The 25,025-nt window shown below is 44.7% G+C and overlaps 1 long non-coding RNA gene across 1 annotated transcript in view; it reads left to right on the forward strand.

Annotated features, from left to right (window-relative positions):
* The window catches only part of LOC137374939 (uncharacterized), a 62,929-nt gene that overhangs the window by 33,805 nt on the left and 4,099 nt on the right, over positions 1-25,025 (forward strand). The window contains exon 2 of the long non-coding RNA XR_010975924.1: positions 22,864-23,056. This is a non-coding gene — a long non-coding RNA (uncharacterized lncRNA). The remainder of the gene's footprint in view (positions 1-22,863; positions 23,057-25,025) is intronic.

The raw sequence follows: 25,025 nt of genomic DNA on the forward strand, positions 1-25,025 counted from the left end.
TTTTCTTCTCCCTGCTGCTCTCACATGCGTTCAAGACTTCAGAAGAAGGAATTTTCCTCCACACAAGATCAGGGGGCAGGTTGTTCAACCTTGCCCATCTAAGAGCGAAGTCCAAAGTATGGAAAGTCCTCATCAGGGAACTCCTCTTTGCTGACGATGCTGCTTTAACATCTCACACTGAAGAGTGTCTGCAGAGTCTCATCGACAGGTTTGCGGCTGTCTGCAACGAATTTGGCCTAACCATCAGCCTCAAGAAAACGACAGGACGTCAGAAATGCTCCATCCATCAATATTGGCGACCACGCTCTGGAAGTGGTTCAAGAGTTCACCTACCTAGGCTCAACTATCACCAGTAACCTGTCTCTAGATGCAGAAATTAACAAGTGCATGGGAAAGGCTTCCACTGCGATGTCCAGACTGGCCAAGAGAGTGTGGGAAAATGGCGCACTGACACGGAACACAAAAGTCTGAGTGGATCAAGCCTGTGTCCTCAGTACCTTGCTCTATGGCAGCGAGGCCTGGACAACGTACGTCAGCCAAGAGCGACATCTCAATTCATTCCATCTTCGCTGCCTCCGGAGAATACTTGGCATCAGGTGGCAGGACCGTATCTCCAACAAAGAAGTCCTCGAGGCGGCCAACACACTACTGAGTCCGCGGCACTTGGGATGGCTTGGCCATGTGAGCCGCATGGAAGGTGGCAGGATCCCCAAAGACACATTGTACAGCGAGCTCGCCACTGGTATCAGACCCACCGGCCGTCCATGTCTCCGCTTTAAAGACATCTGCAAACGCGACATGAAGTCCTGTAACATTGATCACAAGTCGTGGGAGTCAGTTGCCAGCGTTTGCCAGAGCTGGCGGGCCGCCATAAAGGCGGGGCTAAAGAGTGGCGTGTCGAAGAGACTTAGCAGTTGGCAGGAAAAAAGACAGAAGCGCAAGGGGAGAGCCAACTGCGTAACAGCCCCGACAAACAAATTTTTCTGCAGCACCTGTGGAAGAGCCTGTCACTCTAGAATTGGCCTTTATAGCCACTCCAGGCGCTGCTCCACACACCACTGACGCTTTCCACAAGGTTGGACAATTGGAAGATGTGTTATTTGAGGTTGCTATTGTGTACCATGTGACTAATTGTGACTAATCACTAAGTTCATTTAGAAATAGGCATTCAATTCCCCAGAAGAAACTGTTCCGGAGCCATACTTACCCGGAAAGTTCAAGGTGTGATGCCTGCTTTGTACAGAGTTACCAACTGTTAGGCATTGCATCTGACTGCGGCACAGGAAAGCTAGCCAAAGTTCTCAATACTTTTCAACTCTTATGGTTATCTATTGACCTGGATTGGGATTGCATTTGGACTTGGCTGTTAGTGAATCTGGAAATAAAAGCTGGTGTTAGTAAAAGTGACCAAAAAGCTGATAGGCTTGTATAAACCTAACCGATTCACTACTGTCTTCTAGGGAAGAAAACCTGCTATCCTCACCCAGTCTGGCCTATACGTAATATCAGTCCCACACCAATGTGGTTGACCCCTTAACTGCCCTCTGAAGTGGTCTAAGAGGTCACTCAGTGGTATCAAACTCAGGACAACCAGGATTGGGCAATGATAGCTTTGTCAGTGATGCCCACATCCCAAGAATCCCAAGAAACAATTTTATTGCTGCTTTTGGGATCTTAGTGTGCAAATTGGCTGCAGAATGTTCCTACATTACAACAGTGACTGCTCTTCAAAAACATATTGACTGTGGAATGAGGATATAAAAAGGATAATGTAAATGTAGCTCTTTCTATTGTTAACTCTATCTACCATTTCACACTCATATGTCCAATTTTCAGAATTACAGTTTTGGACTGAAGGAGTCTAAATAGGGATGCCTTTGAACAATGAATTTCTGTCCATGATGCCCTTGCATTTCTTGAAAATATAGTATAGCATTTTTCAAAAGCGGTATTAATGCTTGATATCAGAACTATTATACTGGCCTTCAGATTGCTGATGTATGTCAGTGCTGTCTTTTCCAGTCAAACCACCGAACCCCACCATGTATCATAAGAATATAATGTATTGAATGTGAAGAGCCTATTAGAATCATTGAGGCAGCTCCTTTTCACACTGTGCAGTTTATACTGTCATTAACTCCGTTACTATTTAATCTCCTGAAAGAGATGAATAGCCACAGATAAAATATCCAAAAAGGATAAAATGTTTCCCTGAACTCCAAAAGGTAATTGAGAAGAAGACTCCAGAATATCATTCAATTACATGTCAAAGGAAGTGTTGAACTAGCTGTACATTGCTCTGGCCAGGCAGTGCCTTGAATATGGCCTCCAATTCTGGTTGCCAAGAAACAAAAGATACATTTAGGCACTGGAGACAGTGAAAGGAAAAGTCCAAAGGTAAATCATCCCTTCTTTCAGGCGTCTGGGTTATGAGGAAAAACTGGAGAGACTCAGTCTTGTCAGCCTGCAAAGGAAGCATCTGAAAGGTGATCCGATGGAGGAATATATGATAGTAAGTGCTATGGAAAAAGTACATCTGGAATATTACTTTCAATTAATTATGAGAGTAGGACAAGAAGTTATAAGTTCAAAATAGTGAAAAGTCAATCTAGGACTAATATCAGGAGTTCATCATGAACTATCGGATGTTGCAATGAATGAACTGTGGGGTGATTCCTATTGTGTGTACTAATCTGAGCCTTAATTATCTTGTGATGTGAATATTGTTCATTAGTGATTGATGATATTCCTCAAATGGCATTCCATGAGAATAATAGGGCTGGATTTTAAGAGCTCCGCTCAAAAGATGGCAGCCTGCCCATGTGGGCTGCACGCCAAAGAGCCGCTGCTATCTCCCACATGGCGGCTCATTTAAATGGCCAGGGCGGCCCGCATCCCCCCACCCCAATCATGTGGAGGTGGCGGGCTGTCCGTTGCGGCAACGGCGTCAGCTGCCTGTGCACAGGCGCTGTTTTTAAAGGGCAGCCTACTCTGCTGGCACATTTAAATTTTTAAAGAATTAACCCCCCACCAAAATTGAATAAATAAATTTATAATGCCCCTTTCCCACCCCCCACTAACAATTACAGTAAAAATTTGCCCTTCCCCCTGAAATAAATGTACCTTTTACATCTGACCTTTCCCCCCAAAACTGCACAAAGTTTAAAGGTCAACCCTTCCCACCATCCCCTACAACCACTACTTTTATTTGACCCTGCCCCACAACCCCCACACTGAAAATCATAACTCCTCCCCCCTGGGGCTACACGTAACCCCAGATGGGGGCTTGAACGCACATGAGTACTGGCCATTGCGATCCCTCAAGATCGCAGGTATGTCTATTTTAATATGTTCATTTTATTGATTTGAATATTTTAATTGAGATCCCGTCGTCCAGCAGCGGGGTGAGCTGCCACACAGCCTAGCCACCACCGGGAGGATCAGGCTTGGTCCTCACAGCATCGAGGTCCGTGGCGGGCCTCATCCGGAGCCATCTTCAGCCCTCATCCCCCACAGCCCCTCCCCCACCACCCCTGCCACGGAACCCGACGCCTGGGGGGAGAACAAAACCCAGCTCATAATGTTCCATACATTATTCATCTATGATAATAGTTAGACCCAGTATTTCTGTTCCAAACTAATTTTGCCTAGTTCCTTTCTAATGGAGTCTATTGACAACAGTAGGAGGGATTCCACAAACCCAATGCAAGAAGTTACACTCAGAGGGAATCCAGGTCAGAGATAGGTTTATAGCTGCCCACTGATACTGTGGGAACATGGAATCAAAAAACTCTCTTTTGTTTTTGATCCATTTATCCTTTCAGGATTTTTTTCCAATTTCCTGCCTTGCTTGAAGCTTGTAAATTTATCGATGAGTACTATAATAGCAACTTAAGGTTGAGTAAGACAATTTACAGTTTACACCATATGAATTGCTCTGAAAAGAGCAGTTGTTTTCTTGAAAGACATGTTCTTAAAACAACTGTTAGGACCTGACGTTTCAGGCAGCATACTCTGCCCATCTCCTGAAGCAAAGACTGAACCTGTAGAAGAGGTGGGTTTATCTGTGGTGCAGAATGGGAGCGTGAGTGGGGTCCTGCTGCTGATTGGTCAAGCTTAGTGTGTCTATGATAGGTCAGTACATGTTATTGCTCTTGTTGCTGATTGGTTGACTACTGTCTTCCATGATTGGTCAGTATATGCTATTGCTCTTGCTCCTGATTGGTTGGTTAATCTATTCCGTGGTCGGGCGCTTTTCTCCAGAAGACGGGCAGAGCATGTTGCCTGAAATGTCAGGTCCTAACAGTTCTTTTAAGAACCCATCTTTCAAGAAAACAACTGTCTTTTCAGAGCAATTCACATGATGTAAACCGTAAATCATCTTACTCAACCTTACCACTCTCAGCATGAAAACCTTCAAACAACGTTTAATAGCAATTTAAGTTAGCTAATCTTCTTGCATCTACATTATTCATACATTTCAACCCCTCACAAATCCATTTTCTCCCTTCCTCTTCTCAGGATGCTGATTTGTGCTCGGGTAGAGTTTGATGGGTACTGACAGCCTTTCATTTCCTTACCAGGGAGCCATTCTTCAGCACTAAGTCTACACATTGAGTATCAAGAGACTACTCAACCATGAAAGGCATCACACTCTAGTAAATTTCAGTCCACACTTGCAGATATTGCTGGAATCTGGTCAATTGGAATTCTAGAGTGTAAATGAATGCAGAATGTTTGGTTAATTGGAATCCCATACAATGAGAATAATTGTGAAGTGATGTACTAAAATATGGCATTATTTTTTTAGGATTTACTGCTCTGTGAATTATAATTAACAAAATAGCTCCTGAAGCAAAAGTAAAAGAAACAAAGCAGAATATTCCCTTCCCTTGGTGTCGGCCTTTGCTCAGTGGTTAGCACTCTCACCTCTGAGTTAGAAGGTTGTGGGTTTCACTCCCACTCTAGTGATTTAAGCACAAAATCGAGACTGATACTCCCAGTGCAGTACTGAGGGAATGCTGCACTGTCAGAGATGCCATAAAGAATAGAGGCTCCATCTGCTTCCTTAGGTGAGTGTGCAAGATCCTGTGGGAAGACAGCAGCCAACCAATCATCAGCGAAAGCAATAACATGTACTGACCTATCACAGACACATTAAGCTTCACCAATCAGCAGCAAGATCGCACCCACACTATTTTTGTAGCAGAAATCTCCTGGAGTCCTGGCCAATATTTATCCCTGAACCAACATGACCAAAAAATGATTATCCTGTCATTATCACATTGTTGTTTGTGGGAGTTTTCTGTGTGCAAATTAGCTGCAATGTTTTCTACATTACAGCAATGATTATACTTCAGTGGCTGTAAAGCACTTTGGGATGTCCTGAGGTCATGAAAGGCATTATATAAATGCAACTCTGTCTTTCTTTTTGGGCATAAAGCACATAAAGGAAAGGTGGTTGGGGAAGATTGCATGCATATAATGGAGCCCAGCTGATTTTTATTCCATTTACTCTAATGGATGGAAAATAACCTAGCCTTTGTTACGGGTGGCACTCCTCCAACCACCTGATTTTGACTGTATGCATTGTGCCAGATAATCCCTATGCCCAAGTATGCGAAGAGGTAAATATACATTAATGTATTTCAAGCAAAGAAAATCTTTACAAATATTGCATCCCATGGTACAAGCAAAATACTGCGGATGCTGGGAATCTGAAATAAAAACAGAACGTGCTGGAAATACTTAGCAGGTCTGGCAGCATTTGTGGAGAGACAAACAGAGTTAATGTTTCAGGTCTGTGAACTTACATCAGATCTGGCAAAGGTTAGAAATGTAATAGGTTTTGAGTAAGTGAAAAGGGGGGAGGGGTGAAGAAGAATAAAATGGAGGGTGTGTGAAAGAGCAGAGGGCAGGAGAGATTAAATGACAAAGATGTCAAGGAACAAAGGCAAAAGGAGTTCTAATCGTTGTATTAAAAGACAAAGCATTAGTCCAGAGAGAATGTTAATGGCAGAATAATGAACAGCTCTATCCAAAAGCAAAAACCTGAAAAATGAAACAGAACATGACTGGCTTTCTTTTTCCTTTCGGAATCTATTTTTTTTTAAGCTAATTTCACAACTCTTGCAATGTGTGACAATTTACAGCTTGATGTCTGAAATGCAATGAGGTGTGCTAGAAGCAAGCAGCCATCTATGTATACAGGTGAGTCTGGAAACCTAACCGAGATGTAAAGAAAACATTTCTGATCATCTCCATAAGTGTCCAGAGATTTATTGATTAGACAGCTGTCAGGAATTGCCATTCAAATTACATGTCTGTGATTTGATAAGTATTTTTTATCAGTTTTCTTGAAGTTGAAGATGCTAGACCTTCTATTTCAAGAGGAGAGCAGTGCTGACTTAAGATTGCTGTGGCAAACTGTTTGTTAAGGTGCTTAATTGTTTATAAGCAAATCACAAATTAGGTTTATCACATGAAAGTAAGAGTTTGTAAACGTTTAAGGAGGTTAGCACTGACAGAGACAAGGGGCTATACTCCATTACATATGGAAAAATATATTTGCATCTTGCAACAAAACTGCATTTTGCCACAATGCAAATATTAGCAGTTATTTTACCATGTGCTTTCCCATCCTGCATATCATGCATAATGTATACCTGTTTAATGGACATGAAATCACACAGGCTTCATGACAGACATTTAATCCTCCCTTCCCAAATTTCATTTATGTATCATGCCCAAGCAATCCTTCATATCCAAGCGCCGTACACTCTGATCACGATGTTTACTCCCATACACAGTATTGCTGCAGTAAATTTGAGTTGTTTGCTTCATTCACTGAAAGATCAGTCTGTGTCCTTTCATCAATAGATCCAATAGGTAGTTCCCTTTGTCTAATTAGCAGCAAAATCCCTTCCATGTGAACACAACAGTTTAATTATGCTGTAATTATGCTGTAAGGACATATATGCTAGACTGGGTTTGCGGCAGGTGGTGAGGGAACCAACACAAGGGGAAAACATATTTGACCTCGTCCTCTCTAATCTGCCTGCTGCAGATGCATCTGTCCATGACAGTATTGATAGGTGACCACTGCACAGTCGTTGCAGAGACGAAGTCCCACCTTCACATTGAGGATACCCTCCTTCGTGTTGTGTGGCACTACCACTGTGCGAAATGGATAGATTTCGAACAGATCTAGCAATGCAAAACTGGGCATCCATGAGGCGCTGTGGGCCATCAGCAGCAGCAGAATTGTACTCAACCACAATCTGTAACCTCATGGCCCAGCAAATCCCCCACTCTACCATTACCATCAAGCCAGGAGACCAACCCTCGTTCAATGAAGAGTGCAGGAGGGCATGCCAGGAGCAGCACCAGGCAGAACTCAAAATGAGGTGTCAACCTGGTGAAGCTACAACAAAGGACAATCTGCATGCCAAACTGCATAAGCAGCATGCGAAAGACAGAGCTAAGCGATCCCATAACGGATCAGATCTAAGCTCTGCAGTCCTGCCACATCCAGCTGTGAATGATGGTGGACAATTAAACAACTAACTGGAGGAGGTGTCTCCACAAATATCCCCATCCTCAATAATGGGGGAGCCCAGCACATCAGTGCAAAAGATAAGGCTGAAGCATTTGCAATAATCTTCAGCCAGAAGTGCCGAATTGATGATCCATCTCGGCCTCCTCCTGAAGTCCCCAGCATCACAGATGCCAGACTTCAGCCAATTCGATTCACTCCGCGTGATATCAAGAAACGAATGAAGGCACTGGATACTGGATACTGGTTGATGGCAAATGTTCATCCTGGAGTTTAGTTACTAGTGGTGTACCGCAAGGATCTGTTTTGGGGCCACTACTGTTTGTCATTTTTATAAATGACCTAGATGAGGGTGTAGAAGGGTGGGTTAGTAAATTTGCGGATGACACGAAGGTCGGTGGAGCTGTGGATAGTGCCGAAGGATGTTGTAGGGTACAGAGGGACATAGATAGGCTGCAGAGCTGGGCTGAGAGATGGCAAATGGAGTTTAATGTGGAAAAGTGTGAGGTGATTCACTTTGGAAGGAGTAACAGCAATGCAGAGTACTGGGCTAATGGGAAGATTCTTGGTAGTGTAGATGAGAAGAGAGATCTTGGTGTCCAGGTACATAAATCCCTGAAGGTTGCTACCAGGTTAATAGGGCTGTTAAGAAGGCATATGGTGTGTTAGCTTTTATTAGTAGGGGGATCGAGTTTCGGAGCCACGAGGTCATGCTGCAGCTGTACAAAACTCTGGTGAGGCCGCACCTGGAGTATTGCGTGCAGTTCTGGTCACCGCATTATAGGAAGGATGTGGAAGCTTTGGAAAGGGTGCAGAGGAGATTTACTAGGATGTTGCCTGGTATGGAAGGAAGGTCTTACGAGGAAAGGCTGAGGGACTTGAGGTTGTTTTCGTTGGAGAGAAGGAGGAGGAGAGGTGACTTAATAGAGACATATAAGATAATCAGAGGGTTAGATAGGGTGGATAGTGAGAGTCTTTTTCCTTGGATGGTGATGGCAAACACGAGGGGACATAGCTTCAAGTTGAGGGGTGATAGATATAGGACAGATGTTAGAGGTAGTTTCTTTACTCAGAGAGTAGTAGGGGTGTGGAACGCCCTGCCTGCAACAGTAGTAGACTCGCCAACTTTAAGGGCATTTAAGTGGTCATTGGATAGACATATGGATGAAAATGGAATAGTGTAGGTCAGATGGTTTCACAGGTTGGCGCAACATCGAGGGCCGAAGGGCCTGTACTGCGCTGTAATGTTCTAATTCTAATTCTAATTCTATATCTAAAAAAAGCTATGGGCCCTGACAATATTCCGGCAATAGTACTGAAGACCTGTGCTCCAGAGCTTGCCACACCCCTGGCCAATCTGTTCCAGTACAGCTACAACACTGGCATCTACCCTGCAATGTGAAAAATTGCCCAGGTATGTCCTGTACACAAAAAGCAGGACAAGTCCAACCTGGCCAATTACCGCCCCATCAGCCTACTCTCAATCATCAGTAAAGTGATGGAAGGTATCATCAATAGTGCCATCAAGTGGTACTTGCTTAGCAATAACCTGCTCAGTGATGCTATGCTTGGGTTCTGCCAGGGCCACTCAGCTCCTGACCTCATTACAGCCTTGGTTCAAACATGGACAAAAGAGCTGAACTCAAGAGGTGAGGTGAGAGTGACTGCCCTTGGCATCAAGGAGCCCTAGCAAAACTGAGTTCAATGGAAATCAGGGGGAAAACGCTCCGCTGGCTGGAGTCATACCTAGCGCAAAGGAAGATGGTTGTGGTTGTTGGAGGTCAATCATCTGAGCTCCAGGACATCACTGCAGCAGTTCCTCGTGGTAGTGACCTCTGCACAATCATCTTCAGCTGCTTCATCAATGACTTTCCTTCAATCATAAGGTCAGAAGTGGGGATGTTCGCTGATGGTTGCACAATGTTCAGCTCCATTTGTGACTCCTCAGATACTGAAGCAGTCCATGTAGAAATGCAGCAAGACTTGGACAATATCCAGGCTTGGGCTGATAAGTGGAAAGTAACATTTGCGCCACACAAGTGCCAGGCAGTGACCATCTCCAACAAGAGAGAATCTAACCATCTCCCCATGACATTCAACGGCATTATCATCACTGAATCCCCCACTATCAACATCCTAGGGGTTAGCATTGACCAGAAAGTGAACTGGAATAGTCATATAAATACCATGGCTACAAGAGCAGGTCAGAGGCTAGGAATCCTGAGGCAAGTAACTCACCTCCTGACTCCCCAAAGCCTGTCCACCATCTACAAGGCACAAGTCAGGAGTGTGATGGAATACTCTCCACTTGCTTGGATGGGTGCAGCTCCAACAACACTCAAGAAGCTCGACACCATCCAGGACAAAGCAGTCCGCTTGATTGGCACCCCATCCACAAACATTCACTCCTTCCACCACTGACGCCCAGTGGCAGCAGTGTGTACCATCTACAAGATGCACTGCAGCAACGCACCAAGGCTCCAAGGGAGTCCTTGATTGCTACTATTTAAAGAATGAGCTACTGATGAGGAAATGGAGTTCTCATCACAGACCTGAGAGCAAGGAGCAGGCAGTAGTTCACCAGTTAGTGCTGCCACAGAGGTACCGGGGAGAAATATTAAGAAGGGCCCATGAGACTACAGTAACTGTAGATGGCAGTATACGAAAGACCAAAGCCCACATAAGACAGCAGTTTGACTGGCCAAAACTCCACAAAGATGTGGTGGAGTACTGCAGGAGTTGCCACATGTGCCAGGTTAAGGGGAAACGCCAACCTGCAGTGAAACCTGCACCCCTAAATCCTGCACCGGTGTTAGGAGGACCGTCCAGCAAAGGGCTGGTGAACTGTAAGCCCCCGCCGAGAACAAAAGGGGACAGGGAGGCACACGGCTGGCAAAAGTTTAGAAAGAGAAGGGGAAAAGGTGACCAAGGAGGCAGGTAAAAGGAAGTCTGGGAGGAATGCCAGATGAAAACCCTTACTGTCCGGTCAGCCAACCCCGAAAAATGTGAAAAGTTAGACCCCACATCCTCCTTTGTAAATACAGACTCTAGAAGCATCCCACCAGAGTTGATAACGGCATTTACAGAAATATGCAGAGACAAAGAGTGATCTCTAGGGAGCAGAGAAACTGTGAGGGTGATGCCTCACCTAGTCGAAGTGCAGGCAGGAATGTTCCAGAGAACAAAAGGGAGTTTAAACAAAGAATCCTCCCCTACAGTCAGAGGAAAAGGGAACCACCCATCCCCTGAAAGTAAAAGTCTTTGCATGACTCAGCAAAACACTGAAAGAGAGTTCAAGATATACCTGCCACTACTACATCTCCTGAAACAAAAGTTACCTTAACAGTCATGGCAATGGGCAAACTGAAGAAAAGCTTCCGCAAAGAACCATGTGGCTACTTGATGCCAAAAACGGGAAATTAAAGCAGCACTGGCACCCAGAAAAGACAATTTTAATAGGCTTTAAGATTGATGAAGGAATGGAAATGAATGAAGGAAATGCATGGTTTTTCCTTCTGTATGTTATATTTCTCTCAAACCTTGCAATGAAATGCGCGTTTTTTTTCAAATCGCATTTCATTCCCCTGGGTGTGGAGGTGTCATGCAGGCCCCCACCTGCCAAGAATGAGGCACACATTATTTCGCACATGAACATTAAAACTTAAAATTGTTGTGGGGAAGAAAAGAGGGCCTATCACAAGGAATTGCAAAGCCCCTCGCCAGAAAGAACTTTTTTGCATACTAGCAGACAGTGTTGGAACAAAGGAACCAGTCACTGCTTCCCCGATACACAGAAGACCTGGTCAGACCAGTTTAGTCACATGACTAACTGGCAGTTGGTGTTTTTTGAATTCGAACTTGTCACAGAGTTTAAAACTCAGTAAGCTGTTTTCTCCTGGACTGGAAACTTCTCTCTCCTGTCTGCTCTCATCTCGCTCTCACCAGCATCGGAAACCATTGAAGACATATGAACCCCAAGAGAGAAACGTCTCCTGCAGTGAATAAGGTTTAAGAAGAATACTGGGCCCCAATGAAAAGCAAGAATTACCTTCAAAAGGAAAAAAGTGAGCTTGAAGCACAATAACAAGAAACTCTTCTGATATTGCCTCAAACCTCTCCATTTTATTTTTCTTCTCTTTTCTGTCCCTATTTGCATGTGCATATCGCGTATGCATGCTAGCGTGGGGTGTGGCGTATATCCATAGGCGTTAACCGAATTAGAGTTTAAGTTTAAGGTTTAATAAATTTCATTTTTCTTCTTGAAACCTAAGAAAGCCTGTTTATGCTCATTTCTTTGCCTTATAATTGGAAGTCGGTGGGAGAGGTCATTGCACCTCACTGGACAGCTACCGCCCGCCTCAAACCGGGCAGCCCCCGGTCAATAAGGTTCTGTCCCGCCACAGTCTGCCTGCTTCAATGGGTGCTTGGAGCTCAGGGTCATTGCCCGAAAGGTGGACTGATACACCACACCAAACAACATGAAAAAAGGAAAGAAGGTACCAGCCCTTCGCTTTGCAAGCTGGAACGTCAGAACTATGTGTCCTGGCCTGTCGGAAGACCTTACACAAATCAACGATTCTCGGAAGACCGCCATCATTAACAACGAGCTCAGTAGACTCAATGTGGACATTGCAGCACTTCAGGAGACTCGCCTCCCCGCGAGTGGCTCTCTAGCAGAGCAAGACTACACCTTCTTCTGGCAGGGCAGGGATCCTGAAGAACCAAGACAGCATGGAGTGGGCTTCGCCATCAGAAACTCCTTGCTCAGCATGATAGAGCCTCCCTCAAATGGCTCGGAACGCATACTGTCCATCCGACTGCTCACCACCTCTGGTCCAGTACACCTACTCAGCATCTATGCTCCAACACTCTGTTCCGCACCTGAAGCTAAAGACCAGTTCTATGAACAACTCCATAACATCATTAGCAGCATCCCCAACACCGAACACCTATTCCTGCTGGGGGACTTTAATGCCAGGGTTGGGGCCGACCATGACTCATGGCCCTCCTGCCTTGGGCGCTATGGCGTTGGAAGGATGAATGAGAACGGGCAGAGACTGCTTGAGTTGTGTACCTATCATAACCTCTGCATCACCAACTCGTTCTTTCACACTAAACCCTGTCACCAGGTTTCATGGAGGCACCCAAGATCACGTCGTTGGCACCAGCTAGACCTCATTGTCACAAGGCGAGCCGCCTTAAACAGTGTTCAAATCACACGCAGCTTCCACAGTGCGGACTGCGACACCGACCACTCCCTGGTGTGCAGCAAGGTTAGACTCAGACCAAAGAAGTTGCATCATTCCAAGCAGAAGGGCCACCCGCGCATCAACACGAGCAGAATTTCTCACCCACAGCTGTTACAAAAATTTCTAAATTCACTTGTAACAGCCCTTCAAAACACTCCCACAGGGGATGCTGAGACCAAGTGGGCCCACATCAGAGACGCCATCTATGAGTCAGCTTTGACCACCTACGGCAAAAGTGCGAAGAGAAATGCAGACTGGTTTCAATCTCATAATGAAGAGCTGGAACCTGTCATAGCCGCTAAGCGCATTGCACTTTTGAACTACAAGAAAGCCCCCAGCGATTTAACATCTGCAGCACTTAAAGCAGCCAGAAGTACTGCACAAAGAACAGCTAGGCGTTGCGCAAACGACTACTGGCAACACCTATGCAGTCATATTCAGCTGGCCTCAGACACCGGAAACATCAGAGGAATGTATGATGGCATGAAGAGAGCTCTTGGGCCAACCATCAAGAAGATCACCCCCCTCAAATCTAAATCGGGGGACATAATCACTGACCAACGCAAACAGATGGACCGCTGGGTTGAGCACTACCTAGAACTGTACTCCAGGGAGAATGCTGTCACTGAGACTGCCCTCAATGCAGCCCAGCCTCTACCAGTCATGGATGAGCTGGACATACAGCCAACCAAATCGGAACTCAGTGATGCCATTGATTCCCTAGCCAGCGGGAAAGCCCCTGGGAAGGACAGCATTACCCCTGAAATAATCAAGAGTGCCAAGCCTGCTATACTCTCAGCACTACATGAACTGCTATGCCTGTGCTGGGACGAGGGAGCAGTACCCCAGGACATGCGCGATGCCAACATCATCACCCTCTATAAAAACAAAGGTGACCGCGGTGACTGCAACAACTACCGTGGAATCTCCCTGCTCAGCATAGTGGGGAAAGTCTTTGCTCGAGTCGCTCTGAACAGGCTCCAGAAGCTGACCGAGCGCGTCTACCCTGAGGCACAGTGTGGCTTTCGTGCAGAGAGATCGACTATTGACATGCTGTTCTCCCTTCGTCAGATACAGGAGAAATGCCGTGAACAACAGATGCCCCTCTACATTGCTTTCATTGATCTCACCAAAGCCTTTGACCTCGTCAGCAGACGTGGTCTCTTCAGACTACTAGAAAAGATCGGATGTCCACCAAAGCTACTAAGTATCATCACCTCATTCCATGACAATATGAAAGGCACAATTCAACATGGTGGCTCCTCATCAGAGCCCTTTCCTATCCTGAGTGGTGTGAAACAGGGCTGTGTTCTCGCACCCACACTTTTTGGGATTTTCTTCTCCCTGCTGCTTTCACATGCGTTCAAATCCTCTGAAGAAGGAATTTTCCTCCACACAAGATCAGGGGGCAGGTTGTTCAACCTTGCCCGTCTAAGAGCGAAGTCCAAAGTACGGAAAGTCCTCATCAGAGAACTCCTCTTTGCTGACGATGCTGCTTTAACATCTCACACTGAAGAATGCCTGCAGAGTCTCATCGACAGGTTTGCGTCTGCCTGCAATGAATTTGGCCTAACCATCAGCCTCAAGAAAACGAACATCATGGGGCAGGATGTCAGAAATGCTCCATCCATCAATATTGGTGACCACGCTCTGGAAGTGGTTCAAGAGTTCACCTACCTAGGCTCAACTATCACCAGTAACCTGTCTCTAGATGCAGAAATCAACAAGCGCATGGGTAAGGCTTCCACTGCTATGTTCAGACTGGCCAAGAGAGTGTGGGAAAATGGCGCACTGACACGGAACACAAAAGTCCGAGTGTATCAGGCCTGTGTCCTCAGTACCTTGCTCTACGGCAGCGAGGCCTGGACAACGTATGCCAGCCAAGAGCGACGTCTCAATTCATTCCATCTTCGCTGCCTTCGGAGAATACTTGGCATCTGGTGGCAGGACTATATCTCCAACACAGAAGTCCTTGAAGCGGCCAACATCCCCAGCTTATACACACTACTGAGTCAGCGGCGCTTGAGATGGCTTGGCCATGTGAGCCGCATGGAAGATGGCAGGATCCCCAAAGACACATTGTACAGCGAGCTCGCCACTGGTATCAGACCCACCGGCCGTCCATGTCTCCGTTATAAAGACGTCTGCAAACGCGACATGAAATCGTGTGACATTGATCACAAGTCGTGGGAGTCAGTTGCCAGCATTCGCCAGAGCTGGCGGGCAGCCATAAAGACAGGGCTAAATTGTGGTGAGTCGAAGAGACTTAGTAGTTGGCAGGAAAAAAGACAGAGGCGCAAGGGGAGAGCCAACTGTGCAACAGCCCCAACAAACAAATTTCTCTGCAGCACCTGTGGAAGAGCCTGTCACTCCAGAATTGGCCTTTATAGCCACTCCAGGCGCTGCTTCACAAACCACTGACCACCTCCAGGCGCGTATCCATTGTCTCTCGAGATAAGGAGGCCCAAAAGAAGAATAATTGGAAGGTGGTGAACAAGGATTCACCAAGGGGGAGCTCAAAACACTGTGTTTAAAAATTAAACCCTGTTACAATAAGACCAACTGAAGGCTGAAAAGACCCCTAGACACCTTCCTCACCTGGTCGTAGCAACTGGGAAAAATAGAAAACATAGGGAATGGAAGTAGGCATTCAGTTCCTTAACCATGTTCTAGTCAATCATTTCAATTACTGATCTGTATCCCAACTCCATTTACTTGCCTTGATACCCTTGTTTAACAAAAATCTATCAATCTCAGTTTGGAATATTTCAATGAACCCAGCATCTACAGCCATTTGGAGGAGAGAGTTGCAGATTTCCACGACCCTTTGTGTGAAAATTGTTTCTTGCGTTCACTCCTAACTGGTCTAGCACTAATTTTTGATCATGTAGAAGAATTTAAATTCACTAACGATTTGGACAAATTGGCACCAAAGAGGTTTTTTTGCCGTGTACAAGATTAAAGTACAAGGTATCATATTTACAAATTAAGGATGTCAAAAGAAAATAGGAGGTGCATTATTTTACTAAATGGGTGGTAAGTATGTAGAACAGATTACTGGCATGGGTGGTCAAACAAGAAATCTTAATGGGTGTCAAGAAGGAACCAGACAGATTCTTGACAATAAATGGGATACAGGGGTATCAAAGAAAGAAAGAACTAAATATGACTCCCTCAGTACTGCTCTGGAGATTTTGTGCTCAAGTCTCTGGAATGGAACCATGGTATTTCTATGCTAGATGGACCATTGGTCTTCTAACCTATTCCTGGGTGAGAGGTGGCTGACCTAGTGGCTGGTTCGCTCACTTTGAAGCTGCTGTGTCAGCGGTCTTGCTCAACAAGAGCCTGACTAGATGAGTGGCATTGTTTGGAGATCTTGGGTTGTGTCCACTTCTTGCAGGTGTGTATAATACCCCCAGTGCATGGTTTGTGAAATTTGAAGAAATTGTATGGGCACTTGACAAGGTAAGTGTATTCCCACATGATGTACTTTAGGTATCGGACCTTCTGGCCATAATGGAGAGCTTGGAAACTCCAGGGCCCACGACAGTATGATCCCCATGTACCTAAGACCTTAAAGTGGCCATTGTTTCACTAGCAAATGCTATGAATGTATTATAGAGACCAATGTACAGTACTCTATCATGTCTGGATTGTACATGCTGGAGAATTGGTTTGAAATAGCCATAGTGCATGGTTTCAATGCCTCCTAACTACACAGGATTCTGCTCCACACGGATCACTGGACATGCCCAAAAACAGGATAATGGCCAGAATTTTCCAAGATTATGCAATGATCCCTCAGGGCAATAGCACAGGCCCACTCAAGTGACTCCAACAACAACAGCAACAAAATCCACTTGTATTTATATGGTATCTTTAATGTAATAAAGCAGCCAAAGGCGCTTCACAGGAGCATTATAAACCAAAATATCACACAAGCTACATAAGGAGATATTAGGGCAGATGACTAAAAGCTTGGTCAAAGAGATAGGTTTTAAGGAGCATCTTAAAGGAAGAAAAAGAGGTAGAGAGGCAGAGATGTTTAGGGAGGGTATTCCAGAGCTTAGGGCCTTGGCTGGGTTCTGGCGAAAGGTCGCAGACCTGAAACATTAACTCTGCTTCTCTCTCCACAGATGCTGCCCGACCTGCTGAGTATTTCCAGAATTTTCTGTTTTTACTTAGGGCTTTGGCAGCTGAAGGCACAGTCACCAATGGTGGAGCGATTAAAATCAGTGATGGTCAACAGGCCAGAATTAGAGCAGCACAGTTATCTCATAGGTTTGTAGGGTTGGAGGAGGTTACAGAGATAGGGAGGGGCGAGACCATGGAGGGATTTGGAAGCAAGGATGGGAATTTTGAAATCACAACCTTCCCCTTGCTTGACCAGGAGCCAATGTAGGTGAGTGAGCACAGGGGTGATGGGTGATCAGGACTTGGTGCGAGTTAAGAAATGGGGAGCAGACCTTTGAATGACTACAAGCTTATGGAGGAGGATGGTGTGGTCAACCATGTCAAAGACTGCAGCCGCCGACTACAACTTATATTTATATAGAACCTTTAACGTAATAAAACATCCCAAGGAGCTTCACAGGAGCATTATAAAACAAAATGTGACACCGAGCCATATAAGAAAATATTAGGTCAGATGGCCAAAAAGCTTGGTCAAAGAGGTAGGTTTTAAGGAATATCTTAAAGGCAGAGAGTGAAGTAGAAAGGTGGAGAGGTGTAGGGAATATATTCCAGAGCTTAGGGCCTAGGCAACTGGAAGTGTGGCTACCAATGGTGGAGTGATTAAAATTGGGGATGCACAAGAGACCAGAATTAGAGGAGCTCAGAATTCTCGAGGGTTGTGGGCCTAGAGGAGGTGACAGAAATAGGGAGGGGTGAGGCCATGAAGGGATTTGAAAATAAGGATGAGATTTTTAAAATCAAGATGTTGCTTGACTGGGAGCCAATGTAGGTCAGCGAGCACAGGAGTGAGAGGGGGACAGGACTTGGTGTGAGCTAAGGCACAGGCAGCAGAATTTTGGATGGCCTTAAGTTTAAGGAGTGCAGAATGTGGGACGCCAGTCAGGAGTGCATTGGAATAGTCAAGTCTAGAGGTAAGGAAGGCATGAATGAGGCTTAGATCACAGGTCAAGAGGATGAGGAAGGATTGATTACCTTTGTCACAGTCACATAGAATGTCATTTGTGACTTTAATAAGAGCTTTTTCGGTATTGTAGCTCAGGCAGAATCCTAATTGGCCATTTACAAAATTCAATTCAGAAGGCTAGAAGAAAACTTCAAAATTGCATACATTTGGCACTCAGCAACAATAGGAATAAACTGTGGAAGACACAGGGCAGGAGCCTCAACCTCAGTAGCTTCCTTTAAGAAACCTTTATGCACCTGACGTGTGATTCTCCTGCTAGGGCGGCACAGTGGCGCAGTGGTTAGCACCGCAGCCTCACAGCTCCAGGGACCCGGGTTCAATTCCGGGTACTGCCTGTGTGGAGTTTGCAAGTTCTCCCTGTGTCTGCGTGGGTTTTCTCCGGGTGCTCCGGTTTCCTCCCACAAGCCAAAAGACTTGCAGGTTGATAGGTAAATTGGCCATTATAAATTGTCACTAGTATAGGTAGGTGGTAGGGAAATATAGGGACAGGTGGGGATGTTTGGTAGGAATATGGGATTAGTGTAGGATTAGTATAAATGGGTGGTTGATGTTCGGCACAGACTCGAAGGGCCTGTTTCAGTGCTGTATCTCTAATCTAATTACCAGTACAGCAAGTTCCAGGCAGTGAACTCTCAATGAAACAACAAGACTCCTCCAAGTATCTGAGCCCCATGCACCCCCTCTCCTGCTTACCACCAATGCTCAACAGCAGAGGGAACATGTCAAGCAACAGATCTTTGATCGAAATAAATGGCTTCAAATATTCACCGAATTATAGAGCCTAGACTACACACAGATTTGAATACAGGTTCAGACAATCAAAATTCATTTCAAAACAAATTGTCTGTCATCCCCATAATGAAAGGTCAAAATCAGACAGAGCCTATAGGGGCTTCTGATGCTTGCTAACACCACACATCCCCACTGTGCCCCACCAAGTCTGCTAGTAAACACATGTTTGCTAATTAATTTCCCCAATGATTATGTTTTCTATTGATGGTATGAATAATAGATGAACTTTTTAAACTCAGTGGGCTGCAGCATAGAGCTCAGACTTGTTTCTAACCAAATTTCAAAAGTTTGCTGCCTTTCAGGGAGCCTGAAAGAGACAAACGTGAGAGGGCGAGAAGATTGAAAGTCAGCATGAGGGAATGGAACAGGAGTCAGCCATCCAACTTGTCAATTAGATCCTGGCTGATCTGTACCTTAACTCTTGGTCTGTAACTCTTTATATCCTTGTCCAGCAAAAATCTATCAATCTCAGTTTTGAATGGAGGAAAGAACAAATGAAAGGAAGAGAAATTCGAGTTTGAAAGATAAACTGTTTTGGGCTTTGCATTGATTCACTTGTTAAGGATAAGCAAGTGGGAGCCTCATACTTCTCTCTTTTTTTTTCTTTAGTATCAGCATTACATACCTCCAGATGAAGTGACAAGAGGAACTTTCCTTGTGTTGATGCAAACATCTGATTACCTGTATACTCTGCATTTGTTTCCCCTGCCCCCACCAATATTTTTTTAAGGTCATAGTTTTACAAACACTGCTACAGTTCAACTTGAGAAAACAGAGGGAAGAAACAAAAGGCACAAAGAGCAGCAAAATGAAAGTGTCAATTATGGAAGGCCATCAAACTGTGTGGCACGAATGACACAAAGAATACATATAGAAAGAAAGAACTTAAGTTTTATATAATGCATTTCACATGCTCAGGATAACTCAAAGGGTTCCACAATTAATGAATGACGTTAAAGTACAGTCACTGTTGTTATATAGGGAAAGGCAGCATCCAATGCAGGCACTGTAAGATCCCACAAACAGCAAATGAGGTGAGTACAGCATGAGTACGCACAGAAGTGTCAGCCCTGCTTTAGCAAATTCTGGTCCAATATAGTGTATTCTGGCATGTGTTGACTAGGGTAAAAGTACAGTGGCAGTGTGAATAAAGGCAGGCCATGACTATACTGTCACAAGTGAGTCCAAATTCCTGTGCCTAGTTTATAATCCAAGAAGCAGGGAAACCAAGGTCAGTGCAGTCTATTGAAGTTACCATTTAACATACCAGATAGAGGAATTGATTCTGAGATTGTGTACTCCGGGCAAGAAGTGGCTCTTACAGTCAGCACTGGCTGGGAATCCCTGGGCCTTCAGTCCTTGGAGTATTTAAATGAATGAATGGAAAATCAGAGGCTGCAACGCACAACTTTCCAACCAGTGCTCTCAACAAGCACAACGCCTCATCAGAAGCACCCGATCAGGTAATCAACCCTATAAAATGGGTTAGATTGGGTTTGATTAGATAGATATATAGTAAGAGGAAAGATAGTAATTGAATTGATAGAGAAGAGGAAGATGCAGTGAATGATGGTCAAGTATTTAAATGTTCATATTTTTAGAGAGTTGCGTAGATTAGGATTGTATTTTAGTAATTGTTGTAATATCACTGCTAGTTTCAGCATCAACAATATGAACTGAAAAGTTAAAAGAAAATAGCCAACCCAGCAATTTCATACATCTTGAAGGCCGTGTAAAGAGTAAACTCTGAAGGAGGCAAATGTTTCATCTCGCGCTAGATGTAGGGCAATCGCAAACTCTCTTCAGAGCAAACAGACATCATTGAAAGGAGCTTCCTAAAATATGCTTACTGAAAAGTCTAACCTTTTACCAAAGGCCATGGAGTTCATTTCCTAATGTTACGCAGTTAATTTGAATAATTACACTCAGTGTGCCATTGGGATAGCTTAAATTACTATGGGTGTATTTGCACTGGGACAGTAATTGCAGGTAATTACCGTCCATGTGCCACCCAAATAGCCTTAATTGATACATGCGGGACAATTATGTCCAATGCTTTTTCAGAGTAACATGATTCTTAGCTGGTGCTTAAAGCTGACACTGACCTAATTTCAGTGTTTGCTACTGATGAGCCTTCCAGATGTGCCTCTGTATCACATCTGGGGCACACTGTGATTTTGCTCATAGCTCCAGCTGACACTTGTGTTTCTGAAGCACTCTCAACTGAAGGGGAGATTTTCCATCACTGTGGCGCAAGGATGTGTCAGCCACAAGGTCAGGTGGGGGAGCGGGTGTGTGCCAGGAGCAGGGTGGGGTGGCGGAGTGGAGGAGGAGCACAAGAAAGGGTGACAACTCTGCACTGGAAATGTGCCAAGAGCACACTGCCTGGTATCTTCTGACTTAAGCAGCAGTGGAGAACTAGGACACAAAAGCGAAATACTGCGAATGCTGGAAATCTGAATCAAAAACAGAAAATGTTGGAAATACTCAGCAGGTCTGGCAACATCTGTGGAGTGAGAAACAGAGTTAGCGTTTCAGGTCGTGACCTTTCATCAGAGTAGGAGCCTGCTGCTGCTCGACAGTGGGAGTCTCATTAGACCTTTGAAAAATATTCTAATGAGGGTGGACCTTCCCTGTCCAGTATTTCTCAGTGGTTTGCTCCAATAAGTACATTTTGAGCCTGACTTTCCAGACTGTAGCCCAAAACTTCTTAAAAGCTGTGCTTTTACCAATAACAATGGAGGCACATTTGTGTTAGTTATTGTGATCTTTCTGTACCTTGCATTATCTTCCAGACAATTTCCTGGTGATTTTTACATATTTATCTCTGACTGAACCTACCATTTTGGAGAGTTACTCTCCGCTTAGAGTTACACTTTGAAGCATAGAATGGGTATCCCTTTGGAATTCCTCTTGCTCTCCAGGTGCTAGAGGACAAGGAGGAGTTCCAGAGGAATGATTAGAGGGTGGTCTGTCTGTACCTGAGCTGGGTTACATATCTCCTCTGATATGCCCAAGTAAGTGGTTTCAAAGATTCCACAAGAACTATGATTCAGAGAAGATATGATTCACCATCTACGCTTGACCAAGGAGGCCTTTCTCCAGATTGCAATTGTGCTCTTGAGATGCCATCCTATTGTGCTTCCCAGTCGGAAGGTTTCCTTGAATTGCTGGGAGGTTGAAGGAGCACATGCATAGTGATAGGCATGCGTACAACCTGCATATCAACCTGGATGCCAGTAAGTAACTACCATTACAGTGACTTGAAGTGTTTTGATCTTGGAAGATATTTGCTTCTTGAAGGTGAGGTATATGTACGCATGAGATACAATGCAAGGTTGTTGGAAGGCTTGATCTGTGTCAGAAAAACCCTATATGCCAAATGGAAAATATTAATTTCATCGGTTGGAAACTTACCTTAGACTCTTAATGGAAAAAATCTTACAAGTTAACTTTTAAAAGTAAAAAACAGCAGCCAAGATGGCCACTGCAATTACATTTGAAATACCAGGAGATTAAACTGGAGACAAAAAGTCAAACAAGAAGCCTAGCCAGAACAATGCTTTGGCTAACTGAGTAGATTAGCCAGATCACCTTCATTAGCAGGACATTCCAAACCATCTTGAGGCATTCATAAGTGGAGACATCCTCCAGGGGATAAACACTGCCAACCCCACCTATGAAAAGTTTTGGGTTTTAGACTTTGGATCTCATTAAAAACAAAGGGGAGTTTTTTTTTTTAATTCATTCATGGGATGTGGGCGTCACTGGCCAGGCCAGCATTTATTGCCCATCCCTAATTGCCCTTGAGAAGGTGGTGGTGAGCTGCCTTCTTGAACCGCTGCAGTCCATTTGGGGTAGGTATACCCACAGTGCTGTTAGGAAGGGAGTTCCAGGATTTTGACCCAGCGACAGTGAAGGAACGGCGATACAGTTCCGTCAGGATGGTGTGTGACTTGGAGGGGAACTTGCAGGTGGTGGTGTTCCCATGTGAGAGAACCATGTGACCATTTGTTACAGACAAGCAGACAGGCAGCAACCGAGTGGACAGCAGCTGAGAAGGTTGCTGCTCCCCTCCCTCTCTCTCACTCTTCTCTCTCTCTCCCCAGAAAACATCAAGTTAAAACCATCTGCGACTGGGACCCTCCAAGCCTATCGACCGCTACAGCCAGCGACAGGGGGAAGAGAACCAACTCCACATTCTGCCTTCAAGCAACCCTGAGCAAAGCAAGCCAATCAAAGTGCACTTTGACCAGTGAGGACTTCAAGAATACAGCTTCAGCCGAACACTACTGGATTTAAGTTCCATTTATTCTGAACTTTAATCCAATCATCAAATCTATTTTCCCTCCTGTAATCTATTGTGTGTGTATGATTCTCGTGTGAATGTGTGCATGAATGTGTAGCGTATTTTTAAATTGGGTTAGAGTGTTAAGTATAATAAACTTACTTCTTTCTTGTTTCAACTCAAGAAAACCTGTCCAATAGGTTCTTTCTCAATCACAGTAAAGGAAAAAGATAAAACACTCAGAGGTGGTAAGCATAATCACTGTTTAAAAGGAATAAACCCTGTTGAGGTCAAATAAGAGGAAGGGGCAAGAGGAGAGCCTGAGACCTCCTCCTCACCTGGCCGTATCATCTGTATGAGCAGTAAATATCGAACAGGTTAGCTAGCAACATTTTGGGCTTTCTGCAAGATACACAAATCTGTTGGGTAGTTTTTCAGTTTTCGGATGTCTGGTCTAGTGGGGAAGTTTACTAGACTCGTGTGGGACCTTGATGGATGGGTTTTCAGCACTACAGTCCATCCTGGAGTGTGTAGAAGCTCAAGGAGCCTCAGTATCAGAGCCTGCATTCAGTTGCATGGTCGTGTCTGGCTGGCTACAAATGGACTAGACATTGAGAGAGTGGTATCCTTTCCTGTTGATCTCCATAATGGCTTTGAGCAAGGAAGTAAATATGGCTATGTGCAATTCTTTGAGATGGTGCTACCAGCTCTCCATCTGTGACTCACTCAATGCTTGTTTGTCTTATGCTACAGAATACCTAATGACAGCCTGGAATAAACACCTGGCATTCATGTTAAAGGAGTTGAGACCTTAACATCCAGTGGCAGAATGGTGGGTGTGGACTGTAGGTCCACTTACTGCACGTGGTATAAGTGTGTAACTGCTTCCTTTTGGAAAACAACTTTTCTTCTAGTACTATTCCTCAATCGAGTGCATTTTCCCCACCTCTGGGTATGTTGATCAGGAGGTGCAGCCTTAGAGATCGATCACCCACAAGCATTCTAAGAAACTTAGGCAGAGGTGGATTCTGCATGGGAACATCAATGTGCCATATTTATAAAGGATCTAACGGAAAGGCACAAAGGCAGATGACCAAATGGAAAAAATGAGACCTCCAGATGTCCCAAAGCAGTTTACAACCAATGTAGTACTTTTGAAATGTGGTCACTGTTGTAATGCAGGAAACATGGCAGACAATTTGTGCGCAGCAAGGTCCCACAAACAGCAATGTGATATTGACCAGATAATGCATTTTATCATGCTAATTGATGGATAAATATTGGCCAGGACACCAGGGAAAACTTCCCTATTCTTCTTCAAAATTGTGCCATTGGATCTTTTATGTCCACCATGAGGGAAGACCAGGGCCTGGCTTTACATCTCGTCTGAAAGACTGCACCTCCTGACAGTGCAGCACTCCCTCAGTACTGCACTGGCATGATAGCTTAGATTGTTGTGCTCAAGTCCTGAAGTGGAACTTGAACCCACAACCTTCTGACTCAGAGGCGAGAGTGCTGCCAACTGTACATAAAATGTAATCTACATAAAATAATGTAACATACTGTACATAAAATGTACATAAATAGAATTGGCCTTTATAGCCACTCCAGGCGCTGGTCCACACGCCACTGACCACCTCCAGGCACTTACCCATTGTCTCTCGAGACAAGGAGGCCAAAGAAGAAAAAGAACATATATACATAAAATATCATGGACAGGTACAGAAAATAATCAAAAAGGCTAATGGAATGCTGGCCTTTATAGCTAGAGGACTAGAATACAAGGAGGTAGAAGTTATGTTACAGCTATACAAAGCCCGAGTTAGACCACACTTGATACACTGTGCTCAGTTCTGGGCATCACATATTAGAAAGGAAATATTGGCCTTGGAGGGAGCACAACATACCATAATGATACCTGCACTCTAAGGGTTAAATTACTAGGACAGATTACACAAACTAGGGTTGTAGTTCCTGGAATTT

The sequence above is a fragment of the Heterodontus francisci genome, chromosome 11 (genome assembly GCF_036365525.1).
Source record: "Heterodontus francisci isolate sHetFra1 chromosome 11, sHetFra1.hap1, whole genome shotgun sequence".
Lineage (NCBI taxonomy): Eukaryota > Metazoa > Chordata > Chondrichthyes > Heterodontiformes > Heterodontidae > Heterodontus > Heterodontus francisci.